Source organism: Eubalaena glacialis, chromosome 2 (genome assembly GCF_028564815.1).
Source record: "Eubalaena glacialis isolate mEubGla1 chromosome 2, mEubGla1.1.hap2.+ XY, whole genome shotgun sequence".
Classification (NCBI taxonomy): Eukaryota; Metazoa; Chordata; class Mammalia; order Artiodactyla; family Balaenidae; genus Eubalaena; species Eubalaena glacialis.
In genome coordinates, this window is record NC_083717.1 from 2,924,829 (window position 1) to 2,939,817 (window position 14,989).

A 14,989-nucleotide genomic window follows, 5' to 3' on the forward strand; every position below is an offset into this window, starting at 1 on the left:
AGGAGGGGTACACAGTAGATTCTGCAGATGAGAACCATCAAGCAGATGACAGGACTATCTTGGATTACCCTACTTAGAGCGGTCACCGGGTTGGGAGTCGAACATTTCCAGACTAACTTTCAAGAAGCCTCATTCTGGCATTTAGAAATGATCCAATAGAGGAAGAAATCCCCATATCTGCCTCTTCAGCATGAATGTGCACCCAGATTCCCTGGAGGTGGAGTGAAAAGGCAGCTCAGATTGGTCAGGTCTGGGTGGAGCCCAGAGCCTGCATTTCTAACAGGCACCCAGGTGACGAGAAGTTTCTGGTCTGAGGCCTGCCCTCTGAGCACCAAGGCCCTAGAGCACAGATGTCCAGACCGGATTCCTGGGGTCTCCTGAGGCTGCCTCAGAAGCTGGCCTGGGGCTTGTGGGAAGAGGTTTTGAGTAAGATTCTCCTTGAAAGGGGGGTTTTTCATGCTTTGAAAACAGGTTTGAAAACCACAGCCCTAAATATAATATCCCATACATTTGGAGAGACTTACTAGAATATGAAATTAGAAATTTCTCTCCCAAAGATCTTTTTTTTTTATACACTTTGCTGACTCAGAGGAATCGGCAGCCATATTTGGACAACTGGCCTCACCGTGACCTCCCTGCTACCTAATGGAAAATGGAAAATGTTGAAGGTATTCTACTTAGAAATAATTATATTTACATAGCCTCCGTGGCATCCATCTCTCTCTCACATAGATGCTTAGAGGAATACTTGCTTCTGGAATTCATCAGCTCCAGCTGTTTACTTCCATTTGAGGCCAGAACTTCATTTTTTTCCCCCTGTGGTTAAGTTTCTTATGGGAGAGAGGGGGAGGGAAGGCTTCTAAGCAGCAATTATCAGAAATTGTTACCGTCCCTGAAAAATCAATCTGTCCCAAATTCTGAGAGCTCGCCACCGGATCAGAGGAAACGAGATATCGGGGTATTGAGCTGGACTGTAAGAGAATTCAGTGTTCTCCATCCTCTCCAGATGTCGTCTGCCAGGAAAGGATTCTGTGATCAAATAAGATGGGGACACGCTGGGCTGAACAAGTTTCTCGACTCTAGGATTCCTTGGAGTCCTTCGTAAGTTAGCACGGTATCATGCTCCAAAGGGGGATAGAGTCTGCAGTGTTGCCCAAATTGCCTTGATCACAGGGCCTGCTTCTCATAGATCTTCTCAAGGAACACTGGCATTCCACGGACTCCAATTTCTGGGACCACCTAATAGAGCCCCAGCTGTGGAGCATCTAACAAAAGCCCCCAAACTGAGCAGACATCTTCCCATGTGGTCTGGTTCCCTCTGCCAGACACCAAGGCCTCCCACCTCCGGAATCACAATTCCAGGAAGGTCCTGCCAGAGACCCTCGGCAGCCCTGAGAGTGTGATGGCTGAGGCTGAGGCCAGAGGGTTGCCCCAGAGGCCAAGTGCCGCTGGTGCGAGCCTGGGACTGGCTTTCATTCCCCTTTGTGTCTCTAGGGTGGCCTGCAGGGAGCCACCTGTAAATGTGGGATACACTGGATGTGGCGGGTCAGGGGAAGACGGTCTGGAGAGCAGCCAGGAGGAAGTGCCCAAGCCAGAGGGTGTACAGAGCTCCCAGGAGGGCAGGGAGAGTGGGAGCGAGGCCTCTGGTGTATGGGGCTGGGATCCGGCAGAGGGCAAGGGAGCAAGGGGCGTCTTCTGGGAAGGAGGGGGGCACAGGGGGAATTGGCGCCTCACCTTGTTTTGCGTGGACTTCCCTTCAGCTGCCCCAGAGCCTCAGTGTACTCATGTCTCAGACAGGGTTCTCTGACCATTTAAGGACCCTCGCAGGTCTAGCAGTGAGTCTCTTGCATTTTTTTTGAAAACCAATGTTTTTTTTTTTTTTATGTGAAAACGTGTGTTTAGGCATAAAAATGCAACACACAACCAGAAACCACTATTCTATGAACAATGACATGATTACCTCCTCTAAGAACACAGAAATTAAGGTTTTATTTATTGATTGATTGATTTTTGGCGGCGTTGGGTCTTCGTTGTTGCACACAGGCTTTCTCTAGTTGCGGCGAACAGGGGCTACTCTTCGTTGCGGTGCGCGGGCTTCTCATTATGGTGGCTTCTCTTGTGGTGGAGCACGGGCTCTAGGCACGCAGGCTTCAGTAGTTGTGGCATGTGGGCTCAGTAGTTGCGGCACGCGGGCTCAGTAGTTGTGGCTCACGGGCTTAGTTGCTCTGCGGCATGTGGGATCTTCCCGGACCAGGGCTTGGACCCGTGTCCCCTGCACTGGCAGGCAGATTCTTAACCACTGCGCCACCAGGGAAGCCCCAGAAATTAAGTTTTAAAGGAATGCCATGAGAAAATAATTCTTTAAAGTCCTAGTCAATTTATTTTGTTAACAAAGATGAAATTTATTTGGCTCTGGTCACAGTTCTGTCATGTTTACTTTCTTCGTCCCAAAGTGTGATGACGGTCCATTCAAGGCAAGCTGGGTGACCTTGGTGTTGCACAGACAAGCATTTTAAATTTTAGTAGTTATGTTTTTGTTTTAACATTTATTCGAAAAAATGTAAACTAGAACCTCAAGTCTATGCCTCCCTGCATGTCCTTGCTTCACTGGAGGCTAACGCAGGTGGCCCCAGGGCTCTGGCAAATGCTTGGCTGCGAAAGTTTACAAGGTGGGAGCAGAAATGACAATTGTGAGCGGGTGGCTGCAGTTGTAGATGCCCAGGAAAATTCAGGGATCCCCCCAGGAATGTCCCCCGACTGCGAGGGAACTGGTCCCTGGGGCTGGGCAGGCAGGGCTGCGGGATCACAGGCTGAGCATACACTCCGGCCCCCTGAGTCCCCTCCAGCCAGCACCCAGGGGGGCCGAGCCGCACAGAAGCTCAGCTGGTTTTCAAAACAACAGCAATGAACGCATGTTCCCTGAGTCTTCAGAACCCAGCGTCAAGGATTGCATCTCTCCCGCCAAGCCTGATGGTCCCTGGAAGTGACAGATGCCTGAGGACATGTAAGAAAGTCTGTGGATGAAAAGAAAACACCAGAAAGGGGACAATTTTCTGCCCGTCCAGCTGCCTGACGCTGATCTGGCTTCTGTCTCTTTGGATTCCAAACCCTGGATTTCATTCACTGGCCGAGACTATCTTAATTCGTCCTGCTCCCAGGACACCTGGCGAGACTGTGTTTAAAGTGTAACAGAGAGAAACTTCAGTCGCTCTAAAGAAGTCCCCGTTTGACCCCTTCACAATGCAGTTCGAAGTGACGCAGGCCTCGGCGTGCTCGGTGGCCAGGCTTAAATAATGCGAAACTTTCTGTTTTCTGACTACGGCTCCAACCTGGCTGAGGCAGAGGGCTCTGTCCATTTGTCACACTCCTGCAGGGGTAATAAGAGTCTCTGGGACTTCGTGAGGGCTCCTTATATCAGGCACTATTCTAAGAACTTGACACTTACTAACTCATTTAACCCCGAGAGCCAAGGACGGTTATTATTCCCGTTTCACGGATGAGGAGAGTAAGGCCTTACCGAGAGGCTAAGGAAATCCAGAGCTGGGCTTTCGAACTCTTGGCCACTCACCGTCCCCCCCGGGGAAGAGGTTCAGGACCTAAAGCCTTTCTAATTTCAGGCTCAAAAAAACAAAAACAAACACCAGACATGTGGATTTCCACAGTCAGTAATTCTCAGCGTGGATTGAGGTGACCAGAGTTTCCTCTAGAACAATGTGGGAATCGAAGAATCTAGAGGGATCTCCAGGCGCCTGGGTTTGAGAAACGTGGCTTCATGTCTGAGGAAATGCTACCTGGGAATGTAGCCCTAACTCCCAGCCACCTAGTGGGGAGAGGTTGGAGGGGGGAAGGGACTGAGGGACCTTCTGGAACCTTCTGGAACCTTCGTCCTGGGGTCTGGCCCAGGAAAGAGATCGGGTTTGGGGGTTTGCTGGGAAGCCCATTTGACCGGCTGCTTCCGAGCCCCAGGGCGTAACAGGGCCGGTTCTGTGCAGAATTGCAGATGTTGTGCAGTGACCAACCTGCCTTTGTTCCTGGGCCCAGGCCGGGCTTGCGGCCACGCTGCGCGCTGCTGTCTGGTTGCCAGCCTCAGGGGTTGTGCGGGTCCACATGCAGCGTCCTGCCCACCCTGATCCCGTGTGACACTTGGCGACCGGCCATCACTGCTGCTCCTGGCCTGGGAGAAGCGCAGTAGACAAGAGGAAGTGGGCTGGGGGCCTGTCTCCCAGGGCCCTAGGAGCTGGGGGCCGGCCAAGCGGACCCCCTTCCGCAGCCTTGGACAGAGACGTCTCTGGACCTTGGTAGGTGAAGTGGGTCTAACCTGTCTGCCCGCAGGGCTCGGCCTCAGGCCTCTTTTAGCCTCACCCACTTCCGCATGAGCTCCGCCATCTGGGGGCTTGAAAAACATCTCTGTGCTGGGGATTCCAGCCTTCTGTCTGCACTAAACTCCTGCCCGCCTGACACCCTCACGTGGATTTTATGTGTCTCACACTTCACCCCGATCGCCCCACACCAGGCCTGCCCCCCCTTGGGTGATGCCAACCCCATCCGCCCAGGCGCCCAGGCCAACGCCCTGGACGTTGTCCCTGGTTTCTTTCATATCCAGTCCACCACGAATTGGCATCTAGATCAGGAGCCTCCTTTCCTGGATTGTTGCTGTGGCGCCTGCCCTTGTTTCCCACTCCGCAGAGCGAGCCCTCACCCTGTGCGTCCCCTGTGGCCCTCTGAGGCCCCGCACACTCAGAGCTCAGACCCCTGACTGGCCTGCTGCACCCCTGGCCTCGTGTCCTACACTCTCCCCCTCCTCCCTCCAGCCCATGGCGGGGGGCTCCGACCTCAGGGCCTTTGTCCCCCCACTGGGAGTGCGCTTCCCAGATACCCGAGTAGCTGCTTCCTCGCCTCCAAATTCGTGCTCTAACTGCCACCTTCACGGGTCACTCTACTTATAACGGCCGTGATGCGTCATCCTCTCCCTCTTGCCTGATTCCTCTTTCTCTGTAACAGTTTCCCTGCAAATAAACCACACAGTTTACTTCTTTGCCTTCATCATCTGTCCGCTTCCTTGGGAGGAGGAGCAGGGATTCTTGCCCATTCTGGTCACTCCCCATCTGGGCACCTCCTGCCTGCTGCTGAGTAGGTACTGACGCCGCTTTGTCACCTGAAAACCCTGCCTGTCCTGCGCTTTATGGAGAAACGCGCTCTTCAAACACAGGGGACCCTCCTCATGGTTAAGATGCACAATTTCCAAACTGAAGACCTGCAGGTCTCCGCCCCGGTACTTCCCAGGTCCCCAGGAGGCTCACCTCTCCATTTAGTCCCAGCTTTGCGGATCTCAGCCATCAACGGTCGGGGAGGACTGCCAACAGGGCCATCTGAGCCGTGACACGGGGACCATCTCCTCTTCTGGCCGGGACCCTAGGGAAGCCTGGAGACCAGGAGGCGTCCCGAGAAGCAGTCAGGTGACACAGCAGCTGGAGGTTTGCCCACCGCGGGCTGGCAGGTGACGAGCTGGGACAGGAAATTCAGGCAGGCAGGTGGGAAGCACCCTGACACCCCCAGAGCTCAGAGCAGGGGGGACCCCCGTGTCAGGTGTGTCTCCCCACTGGACCGTGAGCCCCCGGGGGCGGGGGTCCATTTCTCTGCCCAGTGGCTGGCTCGGAGCTGGCACACGGTGGGTACTGGTTAGATGCTAGTTAGGCGAGCAAGGCAGTCGCCACCTGGCCCCTGGTGTACTTCCTCGTTTGCAAGTTTCCAGCCTGAGCAGCACCTCCGTAGGGGGTGCATGACTGGAGGGTGTGGACCCCCAGATTTTGCCTCGTGGTTGGTTTCTAGGATCCACTGCTCCCTTCGAGGTCAGGCAGCTGTGACTGCTACGTACAAGAACATTGCAGAGTGGCTTCATTCCCACCCACCCCGGGTAATTTGTGGGGTACACCCTGGAATCCAGAAAAACAATGGAGCCCTGCCCGGTTCCCGAAAGAAAGAACTAAAGTGCTGCAAGCAACCTGGAAAAGAGAAAAGTGCTTGGACGCACAGACCGAGCAGAATCGTGTCACACCTCCCCCCCCGCCGGCCCTTCTGCACATGTAGGAGAACAGGACGGAAAGGGCGGCCTGCGCCCATCTCCCTGCACGCATCCCTGGATGGGGAGCCTGGGTGCATCCTCCCCCCTCCTGTGGACACACCTCTGTTCACAGCTCTCTTGCAGCTTTTCCTCTTCTGATGGTTGGAAAGGGTAGGAGTTAAATTTGCAGGCTTGAAGCTTGAAGCCTGGGACACTTTCCATCAGTGTGCTGGGCACCTTTGCAGGGGACCAAACCTGTGACCTCCTGGTGTCTGTAAATCGGGACCCCCAGTCCCTCCCAGCCTTTCAGGTTTCCTTATTCATGCTTCCCAAGCGGCATTTCCCCCCCAAAAGGAACCCGCACACCAGGAGAGCCGTCCCCCTGAGCCCCCCAGAGTGGTCACAAATGGCTCCGTTTTGCCTGACAGCTACTTAGCTTGGGCATCACTGGAAAACTCAGCTCCACGGCGAGTAACGAACCTGGAAGGAATGTCGGTCTTCGCTGGGATTTCATATGACAGGTTTCTGGCTCTGAACCTGGATAAGATTAACTCTTCGTTCTGAGGAAAGGAAAAAAAAAAAAACAACTAATTCTCCGAAATAGCGGTTTAGTGGAAAAATGTGCAGCTTTGAAAGCATCATGGGCAGTGCGATTTGCACGTCCCTTTTCCAGGGCTGCATATTTTCTGTGTCTGATAATATGTTTGTTACACCTCCTCTTGGCCAGGGACACATACAGTAAATCGTCGTCTCGAACCATGTAATCTCTTAACCATAAGGCTCCAACATCTGCTGACCAGTTGTTGCATGGCGGGATCATTAACATGACTTCTAATTTTACTCTTTGAATTTAACGTAAAAAGTTTTAATGAGTGTATGTAATTCATACTTCCCAACTTCAGAGACTCCTGAAAGAGAAACCTATGCTTTTATAACCCGTCTCTGAAGTAGACGGTTGTATTTTTAAATCCTATTTCCTCCCCCTCACCCTGCCCCGTACACAGCTGCATTATACAACAGACCCACTGGACATTATCTCCCTTTCCAAAATATGCATTCAAATATTTCTCTAGGTTTTGGTGGAGAGCCCCTTTCAACTTCATGCTCACATGATATGTCAGATGTCCTATTCTTCATGTGGAGATTAGGCTTCCATCCACCTATTAAAAACCAAATTGCAAATTGGCATCAGAAAGACGACCTTTGAGTCATGTTGGGAGAATTCAGTTTCAAAACTTGCTTTCACCCTCATGCCTGTTTTTACTGAAATGAGCGGGTTAGGAATGGTTTATTCCTGCCAATCTAGGCCAGTGTTCCCCTCTCCCCCTTCCCTGGCTATGCCCTCAATCTCCAGCCTAGAAAGCGACTGATTTTGATTAAACGCCATTTTGGATTGACCTTTTTATTCAGAGTCTTGCCTCCATCAACATATTTGGGGATACTTTTTAGGAACAAACTCCAAGAAGCCAGAGCAGAAACGTTCAACCCAATAACATATGTGACGGAGAAATCATCCCTTGAACCATTACTCGCTGTAGCTGTGTTTATCATTAACCAACTCCTGGAGAATTTCAAGAGGAATTCCCAGATGGGCGTTTGCCTCCTGTTTGGGGTCTTCTATACTGAAAGCAGGATGATGCTTTTAAAGCAAAAGGCCCAGAACTAACCTGATTAGTGTGGCTTATTAACTCCTGCTGGAAGGTCTTCAGATGTTCTACAGACGCCCGTCCCTGTCTGCCAAGTGCACTTCATCTGCCTAGGAGAGCGGGACAGCGACACTGATAATGGATGGCCCGAGTTAACAAGCAAAGTCTCTTTGTTTGTTACGGGAAATTAAGGGGACAGCTTCCCTCTGATTCTCTCAAGTTCACCCAAGTTCAGAGGCAGCATCGCACCGCTGCGTTTTGTGTGGAGGGCCACGTCTCAAACGGGTGGCGTGGTCTCAAATGCATGAGGCTGTTGAACCTGACCCAAGCCAAGATAAGGTTCCTCTGTCCCTCGGCAGATAGTATGAGGCTCTGCTTTATGCCAGGCTCCTTCCAGGCCCCAGGGATACAGAAGTGGAGCAGAACAGACGTGCTGCTTTCTTGGCACGAACTTTCTAGCAAGAGGAGAGAGATGAGAAGCAAGTAAATGATTTGACTAGGGCAGTGAAGTTTTTCCACCAAAGACCTGAAGAAAATTTCCTCGATTCTTTGGGGGACTAGGGATTTACTATGTTTCTAGAATTCTTGGGAAAGTTTGCCTGTAGAACTTCTTTTGAGAGCTAGGGGTGGTATTGGGTCTGGTGAAGAGGTGGGAGCTGCAGCTACGGGTTGGACGGCGCTGGGGAGAAATCTGGAGGGAATCTAGTCCAAGGACGTCGTCACATGGAGGTGAGGACGCAGGCTGCGGTCAAGGTGGGAGTAGGAGGTGCTGCCACCACCAGCTTTGGTCCAAACGTCTCTAAAGAAGACGGAAGGAGAGAAGATGGGCACAGTGACACGGGAAAGGGGTAAGGGGAACGCAGAGAGGTGGGGAAGGGGGAGGGGCAGGTGGGGACCAACTTGGGAGGGGCCTCGGGCTGTGGAATCAAGTCCTCCCGGAAGGATGGAGCTGGCTCCATCCTTAAGGCTCCGTCAATGGGACCGAGCCTGGCTCCCCTGTGGTGAGTTCCGAGGTGACGTGGGCTATTTCAGTTTGCTCCCCGTCTAAGCTCTTTCCTTTGTCCCCGCCCTGTTATGGGGCAAGTTGCCACCTGAAAAGAGTCCAAAGGAGCATAAACCGTGCAGGGGTTGCCACGGTGCATGTTTCAATGGCATATTATCCAACGGAATAAAGTAAATGACCTGCAGAGCCCAGGCAAAACGAGGCAGCACGTGGATGGCTCCAGTGCCCCGCCTTCTGAACAGAACGAGGCAGCATCCTTGGAACGATTTGCGTCTCTGGTTGAGCACGTATTCGACGCGGCTGAGTGGGCGTCTGGCACCTCCTGTGCCGCCCTGGTGGCTCGTGGGCCGGGGGCGCGCGTGCCGCCTGGGCTCTCCCTGCTCGGCAGGATGGCCCTCGCCAGCCCCCTGCCCTGTTCACCTCTCAGGGGTTCAAGCGCGGCTTCGCTGGGCCGGGGTCGGTCCAGCCGCGGCAGCCCCAGCACCCTCGCGCGCGCAGCCCCCAAGCTGGAGCGCAGACGCCCGCCACGCTTCCAGAGCTCCTCCGGGGGCGGCGAGAGAGCGCGGAGTGGGGCACAGGCAGGAAAGGGAAGGCGCAGGGAGGAGGACGTGGCCACGCGGGCGGTCCTCGGCACCTCGGCCTCATCCTGTCGGAGTCCATCTCGTCGGCCCCTGGGGCCGTCCCCGCGTGGCTGGCGTCCCCACCCATTCGGCTCCCCGAAGCGCGACCCTGGGAAGTGGCCCCCAGGCCGCCCCCGCCCCTCCCCGCACCCCGCCTGCCTGCGGCCCCCAGACCCACCGTCCGCCCTCCAGCCTGGGCCGCCCAGTCTGGAGCCGCAAAGGGCTGCGCGCGGACACTTCAGTTAGTTCATTGGTCTCCGCAGGAAGTTGGGTCGGGCGGCTCCGGGGCGGGGAGGGGCGGGGTGCCTCTGAGGGCGGGAAGCCCACCTGTCTCGTCCGGGCTCAGCCCCCAGCACAGGTGCGCGCCTGGGCACGTTGGCCTTGATGGAAGAAGGGAGTGGCCCTACTTCCCTCCCTCGGTCCAGGCCCCCGAGTTCGCGGCCTCCCAGGGGCTCTCCCTGCCCTTGACTGTCCATCCTCAACACAGCCGAGGCTCCAGAAGATGAAAAGCCCAGAGACTCTGCGTCTGAAACCCCCGGGGGTGCCCACTGCCACCGAGACGAGGGTGCGCAGTCCGGCCCGCCAGCCCCAGTGCCCCCCGCCAGTGCCCCCCACACCTGCCGGCACCCACGGGTCAGCGTCACGTCCTCCCTGTGCGCCTTCCCTCCTCCAGGCTCCCGGTCTACGTCGCCTCCCCCAGGAAGCCCTCCTCTGCTGTCCCGCAGCACGCACCCGGTTCCTGAGAGCCCCCTGTGCCCCGCTTCCCTTCCCTCCCGGTGTGGGCAGCTGGCCCTCCACGGGATGATTCAGCTGCCAGCTGCAGGGCAGAGCACGAGGGAGGGTGAGGATGGAGGGGCAGAGGGAGACTGCACGTTGCCCTTGAACTTGAGACCTCATTCCTCTGGGCCGGTCAGTGGCCTGGCCGCCCTTCAGAGGCAGCACCCAGCCCCACTGCAGCCCCGCCCCAGCACAAGGCTCCATGATGACAGATTCCGGCCCCATGGAAGGGTGCTGGGAAAGGTTTCCAGAGCCGCGGTGGCCTTTGAAAAAGCCCGATAAATATTTCAATCAGAGAGATAAAGGATCTGACTGATGAGCCTGGTTCAGGCTGGAGCCGGGCCCGGGGAGTAGAGGCGTCTCCGGCTCACCCCCTGCTCCCCGGTCCCCGCAGCCCGGCCTTGTCTCCAGGCAGAGGCTGTCAGTCCCACCCCGGGGGCCCCCGGAGAATCAGAGACGCCACAGCTGTGGCCACGCTCATAAAAAGAGATTCATGGAATCAGGGCCTCCTCCCCCCGCCCTCTGAACCCCACCCAGGGCCTTCCAACTGGAGTCTCCCGCTTTCTCTCTGGTTGGGTAGGATGAAGCAACCCTCTCTGCAAGAGACGTGGACACAAGAGGGAGCCTGGGCGATGTGCTTACCGGAATGGACGTCTGCCTCTGTGTGTCCAGCACACCTTCCTTGGGGGAGCCCTCTCTCCACAGAGCGTGTGTGCCTGTGTGCTTCGGGGGGCTCTCTACTCACTGCGCCCTGTCCCAGATCCAGAGCGGGCAGGTGACCGGGGCTTGAGGAGGGACAGCACACAGCCCAGACCCATGGCCAGGCCCCAGGTCCTGCCCGGACATTCTGCTGGCCGAGCGGGGAGGCTGCTTGGTGCAGCCGTGAGCTTCAAGGCCCGGCCCATGCCAGCCCCACGTGCAGGCCTGTTTGGAGAATAAACCCAGCAAGCCGGAGGGGACCAGCGATGGAGCCTTGGTGACATCATCACTTGGGCATCTGGGGGCAGCTGCATGAACTTTCTGGCTGGGTTAGCCAACCCTGCCCCCCACCTTCCCTGCTTCGAGTTGAATTTCTGTCGCTGGCATCCTGTCTGGTGAAAATGCTGACCAACAGGAAGCTCGCTGCAGAGGGACACCGTGGTTTCTGGCCACGGGCAAAGGATGCCAGTCCCTTAAATGATGCCCAAACAGGCAGTTTGGAAGAGGTGTGATAAGGAGTCACCCCTCCTTGCTTTGAGGAACTCATCGTTGGTGGCACCAATAAGTCACCCAAGGCGGCCTGAGGGGAAGAAAACCCAAGTCTCCAGAGTATTTGCCCCAGGGCTGGGCTTCCCCTTACAGCCCACAAGCCTCTGACTGAAGCGGAATCGGCCCATTCTTCGGAGGGGGAAGTGAAGGCGTGGGACGGAGAGTCACCCCCTGGTTCACGCTGCCAGTGAGGGGCAGAGCCAGCATCCAAACCCACGTCTGTCTGGCGCCCGGGTCCGCGGTTGTCTGACGGGCCATTCAGCTTCCCAAAGGCAGCGGGGCCCAGGGCAAGGGGAGATGGACCCTCTCTCTAGAGAGGCTGGGGAAGGCCTCCACAGAGGGTGGCCTCCGACCTCCGCATCATCACGCATCTCCCGGAACTGCAGGGTCACCCTCCGTGGAGACTGGGGCGCCAGGAGGGCCCTGCTCCCAGCCAGCGCTGGAACGTGCCGACGGACATTGCTACACAGGCAAGGTGCAAAGCGGCTTCTGGAACCATCCTTGCCTCAGCCCAGGAAGAAGGGAAGGCACAGGCTGGGGGCCCCAAGCCCTGGAGGAGCGGGTGGAGGCTGGGCTGCCAGATGGGGGGATGGGATGGGTGTCCCAAGCTGCTGTCACGCACCTCTGAGCCCCGGCACAGGTGAATTCAGGTGATCCCTAAAATGATGCAGGAGTGGAGCGAGGGGAGAGGGCTTGTTTGCAGCTTTGACAAATGGCTCTTGAGGGATATGGATCTTCCCACAATAAATTCCACACACACACACTCGGATTCGTATCTCCGACGGCCATTGCCCTGGCCGATTGCAGCTCCAGTCTGGGTGCTCACATCTGCCGGGTGCCTTTAATGGGCTCTCAGCCATGTTTTGCAGGCACAGGCCGTGGAGCAGGAACACAGGAACACTCAGCTGATTGGCTGCCTGCCCCCCCAACCCCCCCCAGCCCCCCGGTTAGAAATGGCATTTTCCACTGAGGAGCCACGAGCACCAGGGAAACTGGAACCCCAGGTAGAGCACAGGGATGCCCGCAGCACCCCCAGCAGGGACAATGTGGGCTGCCCCCTTGGCAGACAGGTGCCACCCCGGGTGGGGAGCTGCAGCCCCAGGAAGGTGGCACGGGGCTTCACTGCCCGATTTTTGGTCAGTCTCTCCTAAATGCCAACCAAACATAAAAAATAAAGAAGCAAAAATCCACTGGCACCTATACCCACTAAACATCACTCACCTTTAGAATGCAATTAAGAAAATTCTGGAGCTTTTCTCTTGGGGTCCATTTAAATACTGCAGTGATAGTTATCTGTGACGTCAGTAAAACATCTGGCCTGATGTTCCATATGGGGAGCCTGAAAGAAGAGAAAAAGTCCATGCTGGAAAAGATTTTCAATCTGTGCTCATCATTTTCTAAGGGATACCCTCCCCTCGAAGGTCCTTCTTTGGTGGTATTTCCGAAACGACCCGGTGGGGTATTTCTACCAGCTCTCACCTTTGGTATTAATACCAGTACCAGCCATTCCTATCTGAAATGTCTTTTATAATTATGTAATTACATACCTCATTGATCCAATTGTTAAGCCCACAGACTGATTAAATATTAACAACCGCTTGGTTCTCATGGCATCATTAGTTGGAACACAACCCTGTAATCTCAGGTAACACGCGATGGTAATTATCCTTCACATCCACACACAGCTGAAAACCCAGAGCAGTTAAGCCAGATAAGGTTGCCCGGTAAAATGCACTGCCTTTAAATCCTGTTTTATCTCCATCGTCTCCAGCAAGGCGCATTTCAGCCCAGCTCAGGGTTTTTCAGCAGCGGCTGGCTGGCGGCTGGCTGGGGAGGGAGGAGGGGCAGGTGTACCAAACAGATCAATCCCCATGGATCCAGCCCTCTCCAGCCATAAATCCGAATGGGCTTCAGAAGTTCTAATGGGATTTTTCCCCGAAGCACTAAGATGGAGATCTGGTTTAGCTCAAGCATCCCTCATTTCAGAAAACAGTGTTGAGTCCGGCAGAGCTCGCCTTGGTTATTCCCTGCGGGCCGAGGAGCTGCAGGAGACTGGGTCCTGGGACCTGGCCTGGACCAGCCCCTCGGGCTTTGAAGGGTCCTTCTGTGCTGGCCTCCTTCCAAACTGGCCTTTTCCTTCAGGCCTTCCTAACCCTTTCCGCTGGAGACCCTCAGCTTCTCCACCCCCTTTTCTTCCTCTTCCACACCCTCTGACCCCTTCCATCCAACTCTCCCCCGCCCATGGCGCCCCGCAGAGCCTCTGCCCCATGGCACCCGTGGCTGGCAGGTCAGGAGCTGACTGGGGCGGGCTTAACAAGAGCCTCAGGTGTTGGGTCCACCTGGCTCTCCAGGCTGTGGGGTGGCCTGAGCCGCTTCCCGTTTGGAGATGCTGCAAACATCCAGTCCGGGAACAAAATCTGCAAAAGCAAAGCCTCCGCACGTGCCTTGGGCAGCCCGGCTGGCCCTCGGGGCCTCTCCCGACTTCCTTTCCCTCATGCCCCAGCCGTGCCCTCCTGGTGGATGGGTAATGGTCTGTGCCCTGCCCCGGGCTGTTGGGTGCTACAGCAGTCTCTGTTCAGACCCCAGTGCGCGGCTGGTGGACACTCCGGAATGTTCCTACACCACAGCTCAGACATGCGGGAGGACAGCACGGCCTGTCCAGCTCCAGACCTGTCCAGGCTGGCTCTGCTCAGCGCGGGACACCTGTGGCCACCTCCCTTCTGACCCCAGGGTGGTGGTGCTGGAGCCTACCTGGAAGGCGAGCTCCTTGAGAAGGGTCGTGACATCAAATGTAACATCCCTCTAAACACAAAGGAGGGGCTGCCGTGCTCTGCTTGGCTAATAATGAACCAGCATGAATGAGAAAGAATTAGCTAATTATTGCTCAAATCACATTTAAAAAACCACCACTCTTTGCTGAACTTTGGGGAAATGTATAGAAGGATTTGGGCTCATCTTAAAGATGTACTAATGCATGGGCAGCAGGAGAAAAAAGAAGGGGCAGGTTAAGCAGAGTTGATACTGATGAAGCAACTCCACGGGGTGCAGGTGCTGGGTGTCAGAACTGGTGAGGGGCTCAGGGTCCCGCAGGCCTCATCATGATGGCCTGGCCCCCTGGTCCTCGCCTCTGACGCTGTGAACCTCATGTCCCATGGCTTTATAAATTAAGAGTGATAAAAGAGGTTGGCAACTATATCACATGCCAGAGATCTCCTGCTTTAGGTCAGAGAGGAAAACGCAAAAAACATCTTTTTTTTTTTTTTCCAGCTGCCTGCAGCTGGTGGGATCTTAGTTCCCTGACCAGGGATTGAACCCGCAACCTCGGCAGTGACAGCGCGGAGTCCTAACCACTGGACTGCCAGCGAATTCCCCAATCTCCTTCTTAAAAACAACATTCTTTGCAGCAAATCTGAGGTTTGTATTTAATGCCCAGCAGGGCAGAGCTGTCTAAATCCTCCAAAGCAAACAGACTGGCAACCATCCTCCCAGGAAGAGAAGGTAGTTTTCTTTTGACAACTCATTTGCTTGATCTTAATTAGCCCCGAGGTTTTCATTGTTGGTGGTGTTTATTTAATACCAAAGTCAGGGGAAAAGTCATACGGAGCAACATTATCCAACATTCAACTCTCTGGAG

At 55.3% G+C, this 14,989-nt stretch overlaps 1 protein-coding gene across 12 annotated transcripts in view; it reads right to left on the minus strand.

Moving 5' to 3' along the window:
- The window catches only part of ZNF438 (zinc finger protein 438), a 215,847-nt gene that overhangs the window by 14,308 nt on the left and 186,550 nt on the right, over nt 1–14,989 (minus strand). For 6 of the 12 annotated variants that reach the window (XR_009698874.1, XR_009698877.1, XR_009698872.1 and 3 more), the window contains 8 exons: nt 12,577–12,694; nt 7,729–8,162; nt 7,171–7,221; nt 6,542–6,621; nt 6,183–6,298; nt 5,301–5,505; nt 4,877–5,006; nt 4,020–4,174 (listed from right to left, as the gene is read on the minus strand). The gene's annotated coding sequence lies outside the window, so the exon portion shown is untranslated. Of the gene's footprint in view, nt 1–2,376; nt 3,368–3,557; nt 3,619–4,019; nt 4,175–4,876; nt 5,007–5,300; nt 5,506–6,182; nt 6,299–6,541; nt 6,622–7,170; nt 7,222–7,728; nt 8,163–10,749; nt 10,802–12,576; nt 12,695–14,989 lie in introns of those variants that run through there. The other 6 variants (XR_009698873.1, XR_009698879.1, XR_009698881.1 and 3 more) reach the window with 6 other exon arrangements.